Source organism: Manacus candei, unplaced genomic scaffold (assembly GCF_025592945.1).
Source record: "Manacus candei isolate 608988 ecotype Guabito, Panama unplaced genomic scaffold, ASM2559294v1 h1tg000023l, whole genome shotgun sequence".
NCBI lineage: Eukaryota > Metazoa > Chordata > Aves > Passeriformes > Pipridae > Manacus > Manacus candei.
Window position 1 is genome coordinate 2,369,495 of NW_026138071.1, and position 16,014 is coordinate 2,385,508.

General features: G+C 41.4%; 1 protein-coding gene across 2 annotated transcripts in view; it reads left to right on the top strand.

The window, feature by feature from the left end:
- ADCY5 (adenylate cyclase 5) overlaps positions 1 to 16,014 on the top strand; it is a 208,438-nt gene that overhangs the window by 132,247 nt on the left and 60,177 nt on the right. The window lies entirely within an intron of this gene.

The window sequence follows — 16,014 nt, forward strand, 5'->3', positions numbered from 1 at the left end:
TGTAGGTTTTCTGTGAGTTCAGAGGCCCCCAGGATGTGATTGCTGTAACTTCTGGTTGAAGCTGTAGGATGAGAAAAGTGAGTAGGAGGGAAATGAGCCTGCCCACGCCTTTTCCCACATGACAGCAGTGAATTTTACCTATGTGAGAACTCTTCTGTTTGTGTCAAGAGCCAGCTCCTTGGAGCTTCACCTGCACCTTCTGGGGGTGAGTCTTTGCTTTTTAACGTTGCAGAAAATTTAACTTCAAAAAATAAGTTAGCAGTAATTTTTAGGAAGCATGGGAGTAGGTTTCACCCACAGAAGGTGAATTACTCTGCTCTTAACACCACTAATCACCAGACTCTTCCTAGCCAATTTGTTGTTTTCAAGACAAAAAACCAGAGTCTTTTGGAGAGCAGCATTCAAGCTAAAATTCATGTGTAAAGAAATTCACTTCTTTTGCAGCCATTGTTACACCTGGGCTCGACATCAAAGCTGTGCAATAAGGCTGACAATTAATATTAAAGGGGTATTTCAACCCACAGTCACTCCCTCTTTATAATACATTTCTGTTAGTGGTTCAGTCATGAAAATTTCTAAGCTAAAGAATGGAGCAGGTTTATATATTTTAGCAAATCTACCTCTTTGTGCATATGCACAGCAACCTTTAAGAAGAATAAATACTTGTTTAAGTGTGATCTTCCTCTTTAAACTGGGATTATATTGTGATCTTGGTCCCTACTGGGAGCCCCTGGTGTCTCCAGGGGCATGAGTGAGCCTTGTACTCTCTGAAGAACAAAACAGACAAATAACTGGCTGCAAGGCACCCCACTGGATGCACTGCTTAAAACACGTGTGTTGTAATGAAGATAACATCCCAAAAGTGCAGTGTGCCAGGTGACTGCAGATCTGCAGCCACCAGCAAGCCATCAGCAATTAGGAAGGGCCTGTGATGTATAATTCAGACCCTGCTATTCCGAGTTTATACAAAGGCCTGTGAAGTTCACAGGGTGATGGATTGAAGAGTGTTAGATGTTTTAATGATGAAATACTGTGAATAGTAATTTGGAGAGAATAATGAAGGTGCCTGCAGAAGTTTACAGAGCAGTATTTTAACTCATCAATGGTATTTGATTTCCCTTTTGTTTCAATAGTACTAAAAATAAATTAAATTTTGAAATGTACATCTAACTGCTAATTGGCCTGATTAAAAAAAATGTATCAAATTTATAGGGGAAAAAAGCATAAAACTAAGTTTATTCAACTAATTCACCCCCAGTCCTCTGTATTCTGCAGTAACTTTGACAAGAAAAATTGAGTATTCTCTGAACAAAACTTTACTTTTGTGAAGCCTTGCTTTTACAGACTCGCTTTCCTCCTTAAAGACTTGGTTAAATTTCAGTTGATGAACTGCTTTGTCATGTAGTTAACATGCAAAGTGGCTTTAAGAACTTTGAGTTTACATAACATTTGAAGAGGTTCTTGTTAAAATCGTCCTACCTTTTTACTTCCTCCTTAGACAATAATGACTGAAAAGCAAAAATGAGTTAAACTTTTTAATCTGTAATGCACTGAACTTTGCAAAACTATTTAAAGCCATCTTATAGAAGCTATAAAACAGAGGCACAGTTTTGGAATGGAGATGGATTAACTTCTCTTGTCTTATACTATATTTATATCCCTCAACAATTGCTGCTAATTTGTGCATCTGTTCTTACTGGTGTATATATAATTTTGACACTGGATAAATAATGAATAAGAGACAAAAGCTGAAACCAATTAGTGGAGAAGAGCTCTCAAGTGGTCTGGCATCCTGTGACTCGAGTTAGTACATTGCTAACTTGAGTCTATGTCCTCCAGTAACTGAAAGTCATGCTGTATGTTTTAAACTTCCTCTTTTTTATTAATTTTGCTTTATAGTAAGTGGTGGAAAAGTTAGGGAGAAGCTGGTACTGACTGTGCAGGCTGCATAATTCCATAAATGGTGTTTTTATAAGAAACCAAGCTAAGAACAGGTCACTTCAGAAACAGAGCTAACAGAAATGAGGAGCACCAGAGGACTGCACAAAAGAGCACAGGAGGCAAAAGACCAAAGAGATTAAATTAATTTCATCTCACGCACCCCACTGGCATGGCATTGCCCTTGGGGAATGATAGAATTGCTCTTTTTAGAAAACAGAGATTTTTCTGTGTCCATTCGTGTTTCTGTTACAAAGCCCAAGAAAGATGCACACAGTTTTAAATGGCAGAAATAGGGATTTATAAGACTGTGGAGATTCTGAGAACTTGGAATTTTGCAGATAGTTTTCAGAGATTGGAAAGAAGCGTATGTGTGATACTATTTAAAAAGCAAACAACATATAGGACTATAGGTATTACCTTCCCTGGCCAGCAGGGATCTTTGTGGTTGCTATATATGTGTTTGGCAAATATCTGAATCCCTCAAAGACACTGAGAAAGTCTAAGTATATTCTTGACCAGTAACCATGTCCCTGTTTGAACCAACCTCCTTAAGTATATATGAGGATCATCAATGCTTGAAATCAACTCACTCAACTCCAGTTCTACAGAACTGACTCTGAAGACCAAAAACCTGTTGCAGTGATCACTTGTAAAACTTGGATCTTTGTGACTGTCATTGGAATATTCTTTCTTAACCTTCTGTTGCAGAGATCTCCCCAGAAAGCGGAATGCAGAAGGCTGGATGACCAGGGCTTTGCTTGGGTGTAAGATCATCTGTAAATGCCTGTTTGTCCCCATCAGTAGTTGTGCAGAGCATCTGGAAGCACAAACTTGCCCTCTCACATGAAGAAGAAGCTTGAATGTATGAGGAAATAGGGAATTTTTCCAGCAGAGGTGCAGTAGTGACACTTTGATCCACCGTGTCAGCTCATTCTTTTGGAGTTTTTTGATTTCGGTGGTTTGGGTAGGTTTTTTAACTGTGAACATGATTCTTTGCAGAGGATGATCAAACACTGGCTCCATTCCTGCTCACTGTGGGGAATTGTTGCTAATAGAAGGTTACTAGGACAACCCTCCTCCTTCTGACAACTACCTAATTTCTGTTATCTCCCAGGCCTGGCAGACCCACACATCAGTGTGAATGCAGGAGAACTTTGGAGAAATGCTTTGTGATATCCTGGACCATGAAGGAGCTGAGAGACCTATGTCCAGAGCTGATGGGATATTAGTGGGGAGGGGAGGTAGGCAAAAAATACAGTAAAGACAAAAAAACCTTGGAAAGAAAGGAGCAAATTTACCAATTGTTAGTAATGACTGGAGGAAAGGAGAAGGGAGAATGGAAACCAGACGTAAGCAGTTCTAGATAGTGGACATTCATGTGCCATAGCAGTTCTGGTGGAGAGGCTCCAGTCTTGGGAACATGCACATCAATGCACTTCTGCTTTGTGCCTTGGCTGTTTCCAAAGAATGAGCTAATAAGAATCAATTTGTTGAACAAAACAAACAAATCTTTGGCTTCTGCTCAAGGGAACTTGAGCAATTGCAGTTACAGATCAGTCTTCAACAAAAGCCAAGAGCTGATCCATAAAAGTATAATTATTCTGTTTCATTTGGAACCTTTTGTTCTGGATTGCATTCAAAACTACTGTAAGCCCCTTTGTAAGATTCATTTTCTTTCCAGGCAGGAGAAAAAGAGGCCTTTTGATTTAATAGTTCTACTTCGTTTCAATTAAAAAGGAGAAACACTGGATAAAACTCACATAGTCCTTGCTTTTCTTCCCTAACATGCTTCCCTTCTGTGGAATAGCAGCCTGCAGGTCATAGCTTAGGATGACAGGTCTCATGTAGAGACAAAGTAGTGTTATGGAGTATAAATGCTAGGTGATATTCTGTTTTTAAGGTCCAGTATTCTTTGAAATTTTCATCTGCAAACTGAATAAAATTTTGTTATTGAAATTGGAAATGATTACGAATTTCTTGCAATGCCCAGAAACATTGAAATTGCAGATGTGGCTTACCTGCTGAGCTCCTTTTTCTTGGAAGTATGTAATGGTGGAAGGAGTAAATTGAAAATAGTGTCTTGTCTGAAAAATTAAAAACTGAGATTGACAGTGATTTCTTTAATTTAACTGGGTAGTGAGACTGATTAGAGTTCAGAAATGCCTGGTTCCCATTACAGAAACATCCCAAAGACTAGATCTTGAAGGCTCTGCCCTGCCTGGACTGCTGAGGAGTTGTGTCAAAGGAACTACCAGGGAGTGTGTGCAACCACATGTACTCTTTGTGCTGGGACTTCTCGTGAGTGCTGGGGACTTCTCGTGAGTGCTGGCTGTATCTGCAGGGGGAGTGAGTGCTGCGTTTTGGCTGGGGCCAAAATGCCAAAGGGGCCTCTTTATGTTTCCCACTAAAATGAAAACCCAGCGAAATTAATTAATTCAGTTGGCATTCCACGTGGCAGAAAGTGCAACACAGAGGTAGTGAAGATCTGAAGAGACACAAGTGATGAGGCGTGGCAATGAGTCACACCGTGCTCATCCGGGAGTGTAGAGGCTCGACCCACATGCTGGTGTAGGTTATCTGGATTCAGTTTTCCCATGTACCAGAGGGCGTTTGAGGCCACATCTCCTAGGAGAGGCCATAAATGAAGAAGGCATCCTCATTCTCTTTTGTTAACTGTTTCATTTTTTTATATAAAAGAATCAAACCCCTGAGCAGCGGCTTGAATCTCACTGTCCCATGTCACAGAGCGCATCATAATCAGTAGGGCAGAGCGGAGCGCTTGCTGTCTTTGCCTCTAATTATTCTCAGTATTTTATATGTAATGAGCAGCTGCAACACGAGGTCCTGAGGGCACCCCTGTTCCCAATCCAAAATAGCCAATTGTCCAGTTCAGGCTGGATTCAGGCAGAGGAAAAATTAGATCCATGTTTTCTCACATCTCGGGTGAAGGGTCTTATGAGACAGTTTCCTTGCTTGCATTCTCACTCCATTTCCTTATAAATAGCAGGCTTTTGAAAAATACCGAAAAATCAAGAATACAAATTTCTGTATGCATTTCTGTACCTTAAAGATGTGCCAGTCTGTTGTGACAGGCTAGTGGTATTTTATCTGGCAGGAATTTTGGTTCCCAGGAAAGATTTGGCTACAGTCATGAAGAAGGCAGTACAGATGTGGTAGGGATGATCTTAAATGCTGGACACATACGGTTTCTTATTGTAGCTGCTGACTTCGTCTGAGCCTTGTGTGTATTTCTTAATTCAAACAAAAAAAAACAACCAAAAAAAGAAATTAAATAACAGTCAAGTATTCCTGTAAGATGCTATCACGGGGCTCAAACTGAAGTGAAAAATTACCTGCCAGGGTTTCTAACCTCAGTGGTCCTTGATTAACCACAGTATGTCTGAAGTAGCCAGGAGATGCAGAGGCCAGATGGTTCCTGGGGATGATTTGCTTTTGCCTTTGACTGCTGTTAACTTCTTTTCTGGTTCTGTTTATAAGGATTCTGGTGACTGGCTGTTGTCAGCAGGAATTTTTTTTTTCGGTTGCATAAGGACTGAGAAAACAGTATCTGTCTGACTCTTCCACAGTGAATGGCTTTCAAGTTAAGCCGTGGCTGCAGTTATTGTGCTCTAGCTGTGACACTATAAATAAAGTTATTAACAGCAATATGTAAATGGGTTTCTATTTTTGTTCCCTGTATTGTTTGCAAAATCTAGGGCAGTTATTCAGTAAGAATCACTGCTGTTTAGCACTGAGCCTACCAGCATTTGACGCTGTGTGGGCTGCTGCTTTTCTTTCTTTCTTTTTCTTTCTCTCTCTCTTTCTTTCTCCCTTTCTCCCTTTTTCTGTTTTTCTCTCTCTTTCCCCCTTTCTCTCCTTCTCTCTCTCTCTTCCTCCCTTCCTTCCTTCTTTCCTTCTTTCCTTCCTTTGCTTTTAGAATCCAGCACTTTTGCAAGTTTATTTATTGTACTATATAAGAAATAGAGTAGCTGTACTAAGCATTTTCAGACTTTCAGAGAGTGGCTTGGTACTTAAGAATAGAGTCATCTCTTGGTATCTGAACTATAGGAGCATTAAAACCAGCCATACAAACACCAAATACCACAGCTGCCATTTGCCTTTGTGCACATCTTGCATATTCCAGTTTGTCCAAAGATCTTTATGGTTTGTGTTTTGTTTGCATGCTCCGTTTCCTTCCAGTGCCCTCTCCATTGCCCCAGGTCTGCCTGACAGCCTCAGGCCCTGTTGGTGCTGGAAACCTGAATTACCACGTTAATTCAGGCAGTTACAGCACAGACCCTGAGGGAGAGAACAGATGTGTTGTTTAAGAAACACTTTACTACAGTCATGGTGACTCCTGTCTGGAAGAGCAAATTATTCTAATCCAAGGCATCTGTTAGAAACCTGAATGTGTCTATGCTGGGGACAGGATCTGTGTGGCTGTTAGCATGGACACTGTAAATGACATTTCACGAGGCAGTTTGTTCAAACTTCTCCCTTCTCTGCAAGTTAATTTAGCTCTGGCTCCCCCAGATCCCCTACAGGAAAGTCCCATCCTGTTTGTACTGTGACTCATTAGCCACAATTTTATTGGCAGCTGTGTTAGCCTTCAGATGGGCATGTGTCCTCCCAGGCACTTGAATTCCATTTCATGCAGCTTTGTGAAAGGCCACAGTAACATTGGGACAGTAGCAAGCCGTGTCTCCAGTTTCCCTCCTCACTTGAAGTAGCAGATAGTTTTGTGATGTATATGACAGATGAACATACAGGAGTGTTTTGAAGTTGTGACACCCACTGTTCTGAACTGAACTTATCCTTTCAAATGCCAGGCACTATATTTTGGTTTTTTGTTTTTCATCTTCAAGCCAAAATTGCTGCTACTGCAGTGGCATAGAAAGGAAGGAGAAATTAGCTAGATGGTTTTGCATAGATGTAGAAAGATCTGACACAGTAGCTTTCCTCTTATTTTTATGGTCTGAGACACATTACCATATTTAAAGTGGTCCCCAGGGTGGCTTTCTATGCTATAGAAAAGATCTGGTCAGACTCTATTGATTTTATTGATATTAGTTCACTCATAAACTAATAGCTATTTACAGGAACTACATTTGGAGATAATATTTTGTGAATATTGAGAGCAGCAAGCAAATGGCTTAGTGAAATATCGTAATGCATTAACAGAGAAATTAAATTTTCTAGTGGAAAATGCAAGAGAAAAGCCGTTTCTTTATACACAGATCTATTATTCTGGTGGTGGCAATTACAGTAATTCTCTTGAAATCAAGTTAAAATTATATGCCTGCTTCATTATGAGAAGAAACCACTGATTGCAAAAATCAGGGGAGATTCAGTGGAAAGTTAAAGAGATTCACAGACGCAGTGGGCAGAGCTGCCTCGCCATGGTCCCTGCTCCAGCATCTCAGGAGTAGGGTTTCTTTGGATGTTTCCTGGACTTGTGAGGCCAGGATTCACACTCCTGCTTTGCCATGGTTTTCCCATGTGTCCATGAGCACCTTTATGTATTTTCTTTATTTACCATACTGCTGTCTCTGGAAAAAATAGCGTGGTGTTGCTTTTCTAGCACCTCTGACATTTTAATAATTGCTTAATGCCAGTGTTTACTACCTATGAAATCACGGACGTATGCAAAGTATTTGGAACATGAGATACATTGGAGGCTGAGGAGATGCATAGAATTTCATATTCCCTGTTCAAGGATCATCTTTGCAAAGAAATTCTCACTTAGTGAACTCACCTGAACTGCCTTCTAAGGAGGAGTAGTTTTAATGCTGCTATCTATTATACATAATTTAATTATATTTACAGTGTTTCTCCGTGGCAGCTGGATTTTTCTGGGTCACCAAAGGGAACCAAAGATAGATGTCAGCTCAAGTGCCACTGATCAATTGAGATGTGATGGTAGACCTCATCTTAAAAAGGAAACAAACCTCTTAGTGTTAAATTGTATTCCTCGTAAAGTTGGGGGAACTTTACTTGTGAGTTGAGGGTATCTATTCATTACTGGTTCTTATCAGGTAAGGAATATCAATGCTGTGTATAACAACCAGATAATGAGTTCAATTTGCTGCCAGATTTTTTCCTTTTTTGTTTTATTCTGAAATTGCAACCAATCTCCCTTCTCATTGAAAACATCATGTACTTTATTATTAAATTTATTATCAGGTTTATTTATTAATTAATAACACATTGATCCCTCAGTTAATGAGCTGTACCATTTTCTTTGAAAATAACTGACCCAGAGTTATGCCTTCATGTTAAAGTTCTCCATTGATGCTGTGTTGGTGTTTGTCAGAAAGGTGGCAATTATAAAGTGTGCACGGTTAAGTTTCTCTAAATGCTTTGGGTCCATTTCTCTTCACAGTTTCATTGGTGTAATTTAGAAACACAACTGCTCAATTACATTTAAAAGTCTAGAAATGAGGAGGCAATGAGTCAACTTGTCTACTGTTCCAAAAAGGGCAGGAAGACTCATGTTCCTATTCTTCAGCACTCACTTTTCCCACCAAATGGCCACTTGGTATTCTTGATCTAATAAGCTCACAAACACCCTCACAAACACACAACTGTTGTGTGTACAGTTGTGTGTTTGTTATGTGTACAGAGCATCACATCACTTGTCTGTTCTCAGCTGATCCATGAAAGAGTCTGTGTATTTTGCTACCTACTCACTTTGGGAAAGGCACAGTTGCTCTTTAATTTTTTAAATTACAACATTTCTATACTAGTGTAATGCATTCATTATGCAATGACTTTCCAGAGGGAAAAACCCTGACATGACAGAGCAAATAAGTCCCAAAAGGACAGGGCACTGGGACAGCTAGTGGAAAGAGTGAAGTAGTAAGTTGGGTTGAAATGACTGCTGCATGCAGAATTACTGCAGCTTTTTGGTTAGGGAGTACAAAAGCATTGTTGTTTGCATAAATATCCATGATATCGGGGAAGAACAGATTGAAGACAGTTTTCACAGCTATGAAGAGCTCATTCTTTCTCCATCAAGTACACAGACCTTAGCAATATGTAACAGAAAGCATCACAAAACCTGAGTAGATGATTTAATCTCTATACCATGTGCCTGACACGGGATATACATGTGAAACTGTTAACTGTGACAAAATTTATTACTCTCTTGCCTTCTCTGACAACTGATTGATTGTTAGCATACAGCCAACTTTAAGACAACAGGTTGTCTTTTGCTTTAATGCTTAAGTTTTTCATTGTTTCTCTTTCCAACTGTGCTGCTTCAATCACTTTTGCAAGCTTTTCTCTTGAATAGAGGGCAGGGAAGAATAGTGCCTTCCTGCCCTGAATAGGCTAAAGCTGTGTTCATCCCTTCTTTCAGAATTCTCTTAGTTCTGTCTTTCTTCTTGTTGGTTTATGGCAGGATTTTAACATCAGTGATTGCTCTAATCCCGGAAAACAGACTGCAAGAGTGCTCACAGGAAAAAGCATACCTGAAGTTTGAAAACCAGAAAATAACATGGCTTTTCCTTTCTGTTTTATATGCAGTTATGGATTTCAGGCTGTCTTGTGGAACAAATGAATGTGAGATTTAGTTTGGTGTGGGCTGGATTCAGCTCCAGTTTGGACAGACCTGCCAGCTCTTTTGTACTCATCAGGCAGATCTGGGTGAGTTTGGTCTTGCTTGGAGCCACAGCCGAGACACATGGTCAGGGCCAGCAGTATCTGTGGTTCCTTCCTGCAAAAGGTCACACCTATCCCTCAACTTTGCCTTCTTAAAGTTTCTTGGAGATGGAATGGATCTGCTATCTCTCTCGTTTACATGGTTTTTTCCCATGACCAGAACAATTGGAAAAAAATTCACATTCCCATTGGTCCCTTCTTAGATACGTGAAAAAGGTCCATAGTTCCTCCTTCTTAATAACACAAAATCTCATTTAGGATGCTTGAATTCCTTTTTTAGGCAGCAGCATCTAATTCGGCTGGCAGTGATGGAGTAATAAATTCCTTTTGTCTCAAAGATATCTATAATGTGTTCCACCTATAGTTTGCTGGTAGCCACTGCATATCTATCTTTATTTGGTTTTGCCTTCCTCAAATAGTTTTTCTTCCCAAAAGGCTATTTATTACTCCTGTTTCCAGTGAAAAATCAATCTGGTTAAATTTAGCCTGCTGAAATAGGGAAAACTTTTAACTCAAAATGTTTAGAGGAAGAGGACAGCAAGTTTTTCATGTTTAAAATAAAGAAATGAGTACTGATACTGCTTAGCTATAGCTAAGTTCCAGTAGCTGGGGCTGCTACTCAAGCTTGTAAACTGCAAACCTAGGGAGGTCATGGAGGAAAAACTTTTCCTTGCATGACTGGTGCATTCTTCCCCTTCTGGCTTGAGATTTCAGGATCTAAATTTCTTCTAATTTCCTGTGTTGATAGTGAAGGACAGAGCACGGGCATTGAGGTGAGGAGCTCTGACCATGATGGAGAGTACGGTGCCATTTTTCTCAGCAGCTCCTGAGCGCCAGCAGGACCAGACACTCTCCATGGGGCATTCCCAGGAGCACATTCCTAACAGAGCTGCGGCCCAGCATTTGTACTGGGGATGTGCATCTCCCAGCTGAGCCCCCCAGGCCCTTCTGACCTCCAGTAACACTCGCTTGAGAGCAAACATGGGAAAATCACGTAAAGGCAGGGCTCTGCAGTTTATATCTTTGCAGTGAGCCGTGCTGTCGTCATGCAGTGGCTCTGGATGGCAGCCTGCATGTTGCCACCGGTGTCTTCAAGAGACCATCTGGTCTCCTGCTTCTTTGTGGGTTTTTGCTGTCACCAGATTCAATTGGCATGGTCTTCCAAAGTGAACTCCTCAAATATGGGATGTGGGTTTGGTTTACATTTTTGGCAACTTGGGAAGAGCAGCAGGAGGCTTTCTGCCTTTTGCTGTAAAGAAATAGGTGAAAAGGCTCACAGTTTTCTGGGGTTTTGGTTTTGTAGGGGTTTTGTGTATATTTCCTCCTTTTTTGTGTTATTCTCTCTTTTGAGTATTCCTTTGCTTATCAAAGCATTTGTGTACATATGTGCCTTCTCACCCTCTTGAGCAAGGGGGAGCCACCAGTTAAGATGGAGCACTGTCATGGTGCAGGACAGAGTCCTACTTCCCAAGGGGGAGCTGTGCCAGCTGATGTGTCACACAGAAGTACCAGGGCTCATTTGAAACAACAGGTGATTTCCAATACTAAATGGATCTTCTCCAAAATGACCATTTATGTTTAGGACAGAGAGTGTTTTTTTTTTTTTTTACTGTTGTGGTTTTTTCCATGATCATAGGAAAAGGAAAAATTTTAACCTCTGGTCTGTCTGATGTCTTGCTGTTCTGGAAAACATTTTCTGCATTGCTAAGGCTAAGTTCTTAGCCTGTCACGTAGACATCCCTAGGGAGAAGGCTGATGTTCTGTTGAGACCTGTGTAGTCTAGAAGTAGCTTGCAGTCCTTGCTGGACCAGTCACTGAGCTGTCACTCTGCACAATGATCTGTGTGGGCCACTTCACTCTCCCTGGGTGGGCTTTGCTGCCTACACATGTTACCTGATCACAGTCCTCAGCTTGTTTTGGTTTGTCCTTTTGTTGTTGCTGCTCTCAAATTCAGGAGGGAAAGAGCATGGTGAGATGTCCTCAGTGTTTCTGGAGCTGAAATCCTATTTCGTGCATAGGGTGAGTAGAAGAGAGAGCACACAGAGGACTTCCATGCCAACCCATCCCCAAGTAGCTATAGTTAGGAAAGAGAGACTGGGTCTGTCTTGATGCTGTGTCTATCCTAGGAGCTTCTAGATGAACTTAATACTATGTTTATGCCACTAGAGCTGGAAAATAACTTCTGGGCTTACAGTGCTAGAGAGGAAATGGCTGCTAAATGGACATCCAAGTGCGAAAATTGACTCATTTACTGAACTGGTCAGGAGATGCTCCCACCTTGGAGATACTCAAAAGACATCTGAACATGGTCTTGGGTAGCCACCTCTAAGTGACCCTGCTTGAGCAGAGGGTTAGACAAGATGACCTCCGGGGGTCCCTTCCAAACTCAACCATTCTGTGATTCCGTGAAAGCCTAATTCGGTGTTAAGAGCTCAACACAGCCTTTCGAGTGAGACTTTTGTCATCTGCATCCCAATCCATCCTTCTTTATTCTTCCTTGTTCATAGTATGACTTAATGACATGCAACACCCACAACAGTGGAATGTGTTGGAAAATAACAGTAGCACCCTGAGACATTGTCCTCACCATTAGCCAGGTGAGTTCACTGACAAGTGTCTACAGCAGCTGGTTTCCTTTTGTTACACCTTTGCTTGTGAATGCTTGTATCTAGTGAACCATGGTTACTTTATTATGACACATTAACTTTTTCTTCCCTTGTAGGTAGCACTCGTTGTGGTAAAATATCATGGCTTTGATTCACATCCAGTCAGATGCACTTTGCAGTTATTATAAGTCATTAAACCTCACCAAGTCTGGGGTTTTGTTCTGTTTCCCATGCAGTGCCTGTGGTGTTTGGTTTCCAGCAACACATGGTGTTTATATTCATGACTGGCATTACCGTTGTGATGGTGATAGGGTTTGTGTTTCTTGCCTTGCTTGATTTATGTTGCGGCTGGCGTGCATGGCACGCACATGTCTCGAAATAGAACACGACTGGTTTTTTTGTTTTTACATTAGAAGCACTGATGATTTAATTTAGCATTTTGAATAATCCTGCATTTGCAGGGAAACCTGCGTTGTGTCCCTCCTTTGATAACTGTATTGGCTTCAGACATTAAGGGCTGCACTTCAATCTCTGTAGATGTGTGTGGTTCTTAAATGTCTCATGTGGTTTCCTGCTTCCCACCTTGTCCTTGGCTCTTGCTACTCCTTACACTCTTCTTTGCTTTCAGCCAAGATCTCTCCCCTTGCAACACTCTTGCTAAGAAAGTTCTGCTTTGCCATCTTTTGTCATTGAAAGATCCTGTGATGCTTCTGTCTCGAGGTAGGTCGGTTGTGCAGTCACAGCAAGGATAACCTGACTTACAGGAGATGGCTTGAAGTGACCTACAGTGGTAGGACCCCATGTGCAGAGGGATGGACCTGGACCTGTCCAGGTATATCTTTACTATTGTGTGAATGCATTACAGACCAAAAAATGGGAAAGCTTAGCTCAGCACATTGGGAATTTTCTCCTTGTCTCTGCATCCCAGCTGTGCCTCCCTCCATTTCCCCTCAGTCTGCCTGTGCACTGTGTGAAGCACTGTGCAGGGAGCATCAAGCACCCTGCCCATGGAGGCCTCACAGGTCACCTCACAGTGGTGGTTTTGGTAAGAGCCAAGCTCAGGCAGAGGCTGAGATTCCAGTGGCAGCAGCAGCAGCCAGAGCTGTGTTTCCAGCCTGCCCCGTGCTGCCCATCAGACATGGACTAGTGGACTCAGCAGGAGCCAGCAGCTGTGGGATGTTCCAGTCCATGTATCTACCTTTCCTGTTCCTCTGCCTGAGGCTTGGGTGAGAGCAGGCAGGTATCAGCCTGGTCTGTAAGGAGAGGGGAGGATGGCAGGATCTGCCATCAGACTCCTTTTCATCTTTCTTCCCTGTCAGTGTCATGAGCCACTTAGGGCAACAGGCAGAAACTGAGCTTGCCTTCTACAGTGATGAAATCTTTAGCCAGTCCTTGCTGGAAATAGGAACTGAAATAGGAGCTTAGGAAAGTATTCACCTCTACCCTATAACACAATTTGTGGTACTTTTCAACCAAAATAAAGCAGAAAGGATTTTTTAAAAACTTATAAAATTAATGATAACTCCTTTTCTTCTCTGTCTTTCCCAGAAATAAATCATTTTCTGTATTTTTTGAGGTCATACCCTGGTCACTGCTGGACAAAACCCAATCAGATGGTAAATCTGAAGACAGTGCTGGAGTGGAAAATATATCAAGAGCTCTGAAGCCATTACAACATTTTAATTACATGCTAAACTGGTTTTTCCACAAAACAGTAGCCTTCCAGATGAAGGGACTAGGACTCAGGACTGATAATAGTTGCTGATGTCCAGGCTGCAGATTATGTGGTCAATCCCTTCTAGTCAGCTTCAGCTAATAGTACTGCTAAACCACTGCCTGACTTATCTCATGATATTTTATAGCTATAATAATAATTTCATCTGACCTTTTGTTGACCACTGTCATTTACTGCACATTTTGGCACAAGGAAGGCCTGTTACTGGCATTGTGTTCCCACCAGCAAGGAAATCACATGCCCTCTGAAGACTGACAAATAGTTGGCTTGAGTTGTGCCCTTCATCACAATCATCCATCACCACTGTCCTTTAATAAAATCTTTTCACTGCTAGTGGTAGTCTGACATGTAAGTGTGGAGTGAGAAACTAAGGGTAGTGGGGAAGCTGTGTGTTTAAACTCCAAGGCTTCTAATCTGGCTAAGATGCACTGACAGGATTGGGAGATGCTCCTGCAATCTCACTATGTGTGTTGTGTGTATAAGGAGATAGGTATAGCAGGATTCTTTTGTAAATGAAAGTTCTAACTAAACACAGGACTAAGATCATGTGCTATTCCATGATGGCTACTGTAAGAGAAATCTATTTTTTTTCTAGTTGCTTCTGGATTGTTGGTTATTTTATAGGGAGCAAGCTGAATTTAAGGCTTACTAGGGCTAATAATAAAAAGACAGAAGTGCCGTAGGACAGCACCACTTACATGAGGCCCCATTCCTCCCTTGTGGGTCATTAGCAGGATTGGGAGTGATAAACCTGGTTGTCATCTCTGCTGCTGAACCTGCAGTGCTGGCAGGAGTGTGGGGAGGGAACAGATTAGGCAGGAGGAGTAAAATGTGATTTAGTGGCTTTCAGAGCTCTTTGCTGAGAGCAGCGGACAGAGGCTTCAAGCTGGGTTCCTGTTTGCAAGGACTGTTTTCTCTGACCATTGTGTCCTGTTCTTTCTCCAGTCTCCTGCCACAAATGTGTCTCTCCCCTCTCTGTCTTCAGTTCCCAGATCACTGCTCTGTCCTCTTCCATCTCCCCCGCAGTCATTTCCATACCTCGATGAGGTTTTCCATTCCCTGCAGCCCTTGTATCCCAGACAGTGTTGTCTGGCAGCTCAGTGGTGTGGCTGTTTGGTCGCAGAGCAGGTCACACACAGCTGTCTGTCTGTAACATGCTCAGGTGCTTCAAGAGGTTCATGTTACTTGGTTAGCTGACATAAATCTGTGTGTAGAATAGCTCCATAGGTCTCTGCTGATTGCTTCATTTATGTGGTTGAAAATATTGCTGCAATTTAACTCCTAGAAATGTCTGATCCATTTATCTATCATGATAGTAATGGGGAATGGAGGGAACAACCTTCAGTCATTTATCCATGTTTATTAGGACACTATGCTAGCACTAGTTTTCTGAATCGGGCATGAGCAGAAGGCTCAGGGCATCCCTGCTTAGTATTTTCAGATACACCCACTGCTATCTGAACGTCAGAGGAAGCAGCTGATCTTTATTCCTCCTGTTCTAACACGTGGCTGTTAAAACATGCACACAAGCAAAGAGTGTGAACGTGTCCAAAAGTGAGAAATTTGCAATTTGTCCCATGTTGGAAGAGGAACGTGCTTGCAACATTTTGTCACTGCCACAAGAACTGGAGACATTTCCCATTTCAACATTACGTATTAGCACGTGCTTAAGTTGCTTAGTGAGCAGTACAGACTTCTCTAAGATTTCAGCTGATTTCAAGTGTGTTTCTTTAGAAGGTTTATTTTTATTTATAAATATGTAGAATCTTAATTTATTTTTGTGTATTTTCTCAAGTGTTTAAAAATGGTAAAGTATATTTTGATTCAGACATCCCTGCATTCCTGTGTTGGTTTTTTTCTTGTACATTTTAACATCAGTCTGACTAACAAAGAAATATTTAATGCAATATGTTTAGTTGATGATTTATTGAAGTTGAAATGTAGAAGGAAAATATGAAAAGCATGCCAGAATTGAAATGTGTTTCAGGATTTTTGCAAAAAATACTTGTGAAAATATTTTTGTTGGGTTTGCTTTCTGTCTGAAGACATTGCAGGGAATTCCAACTGGAA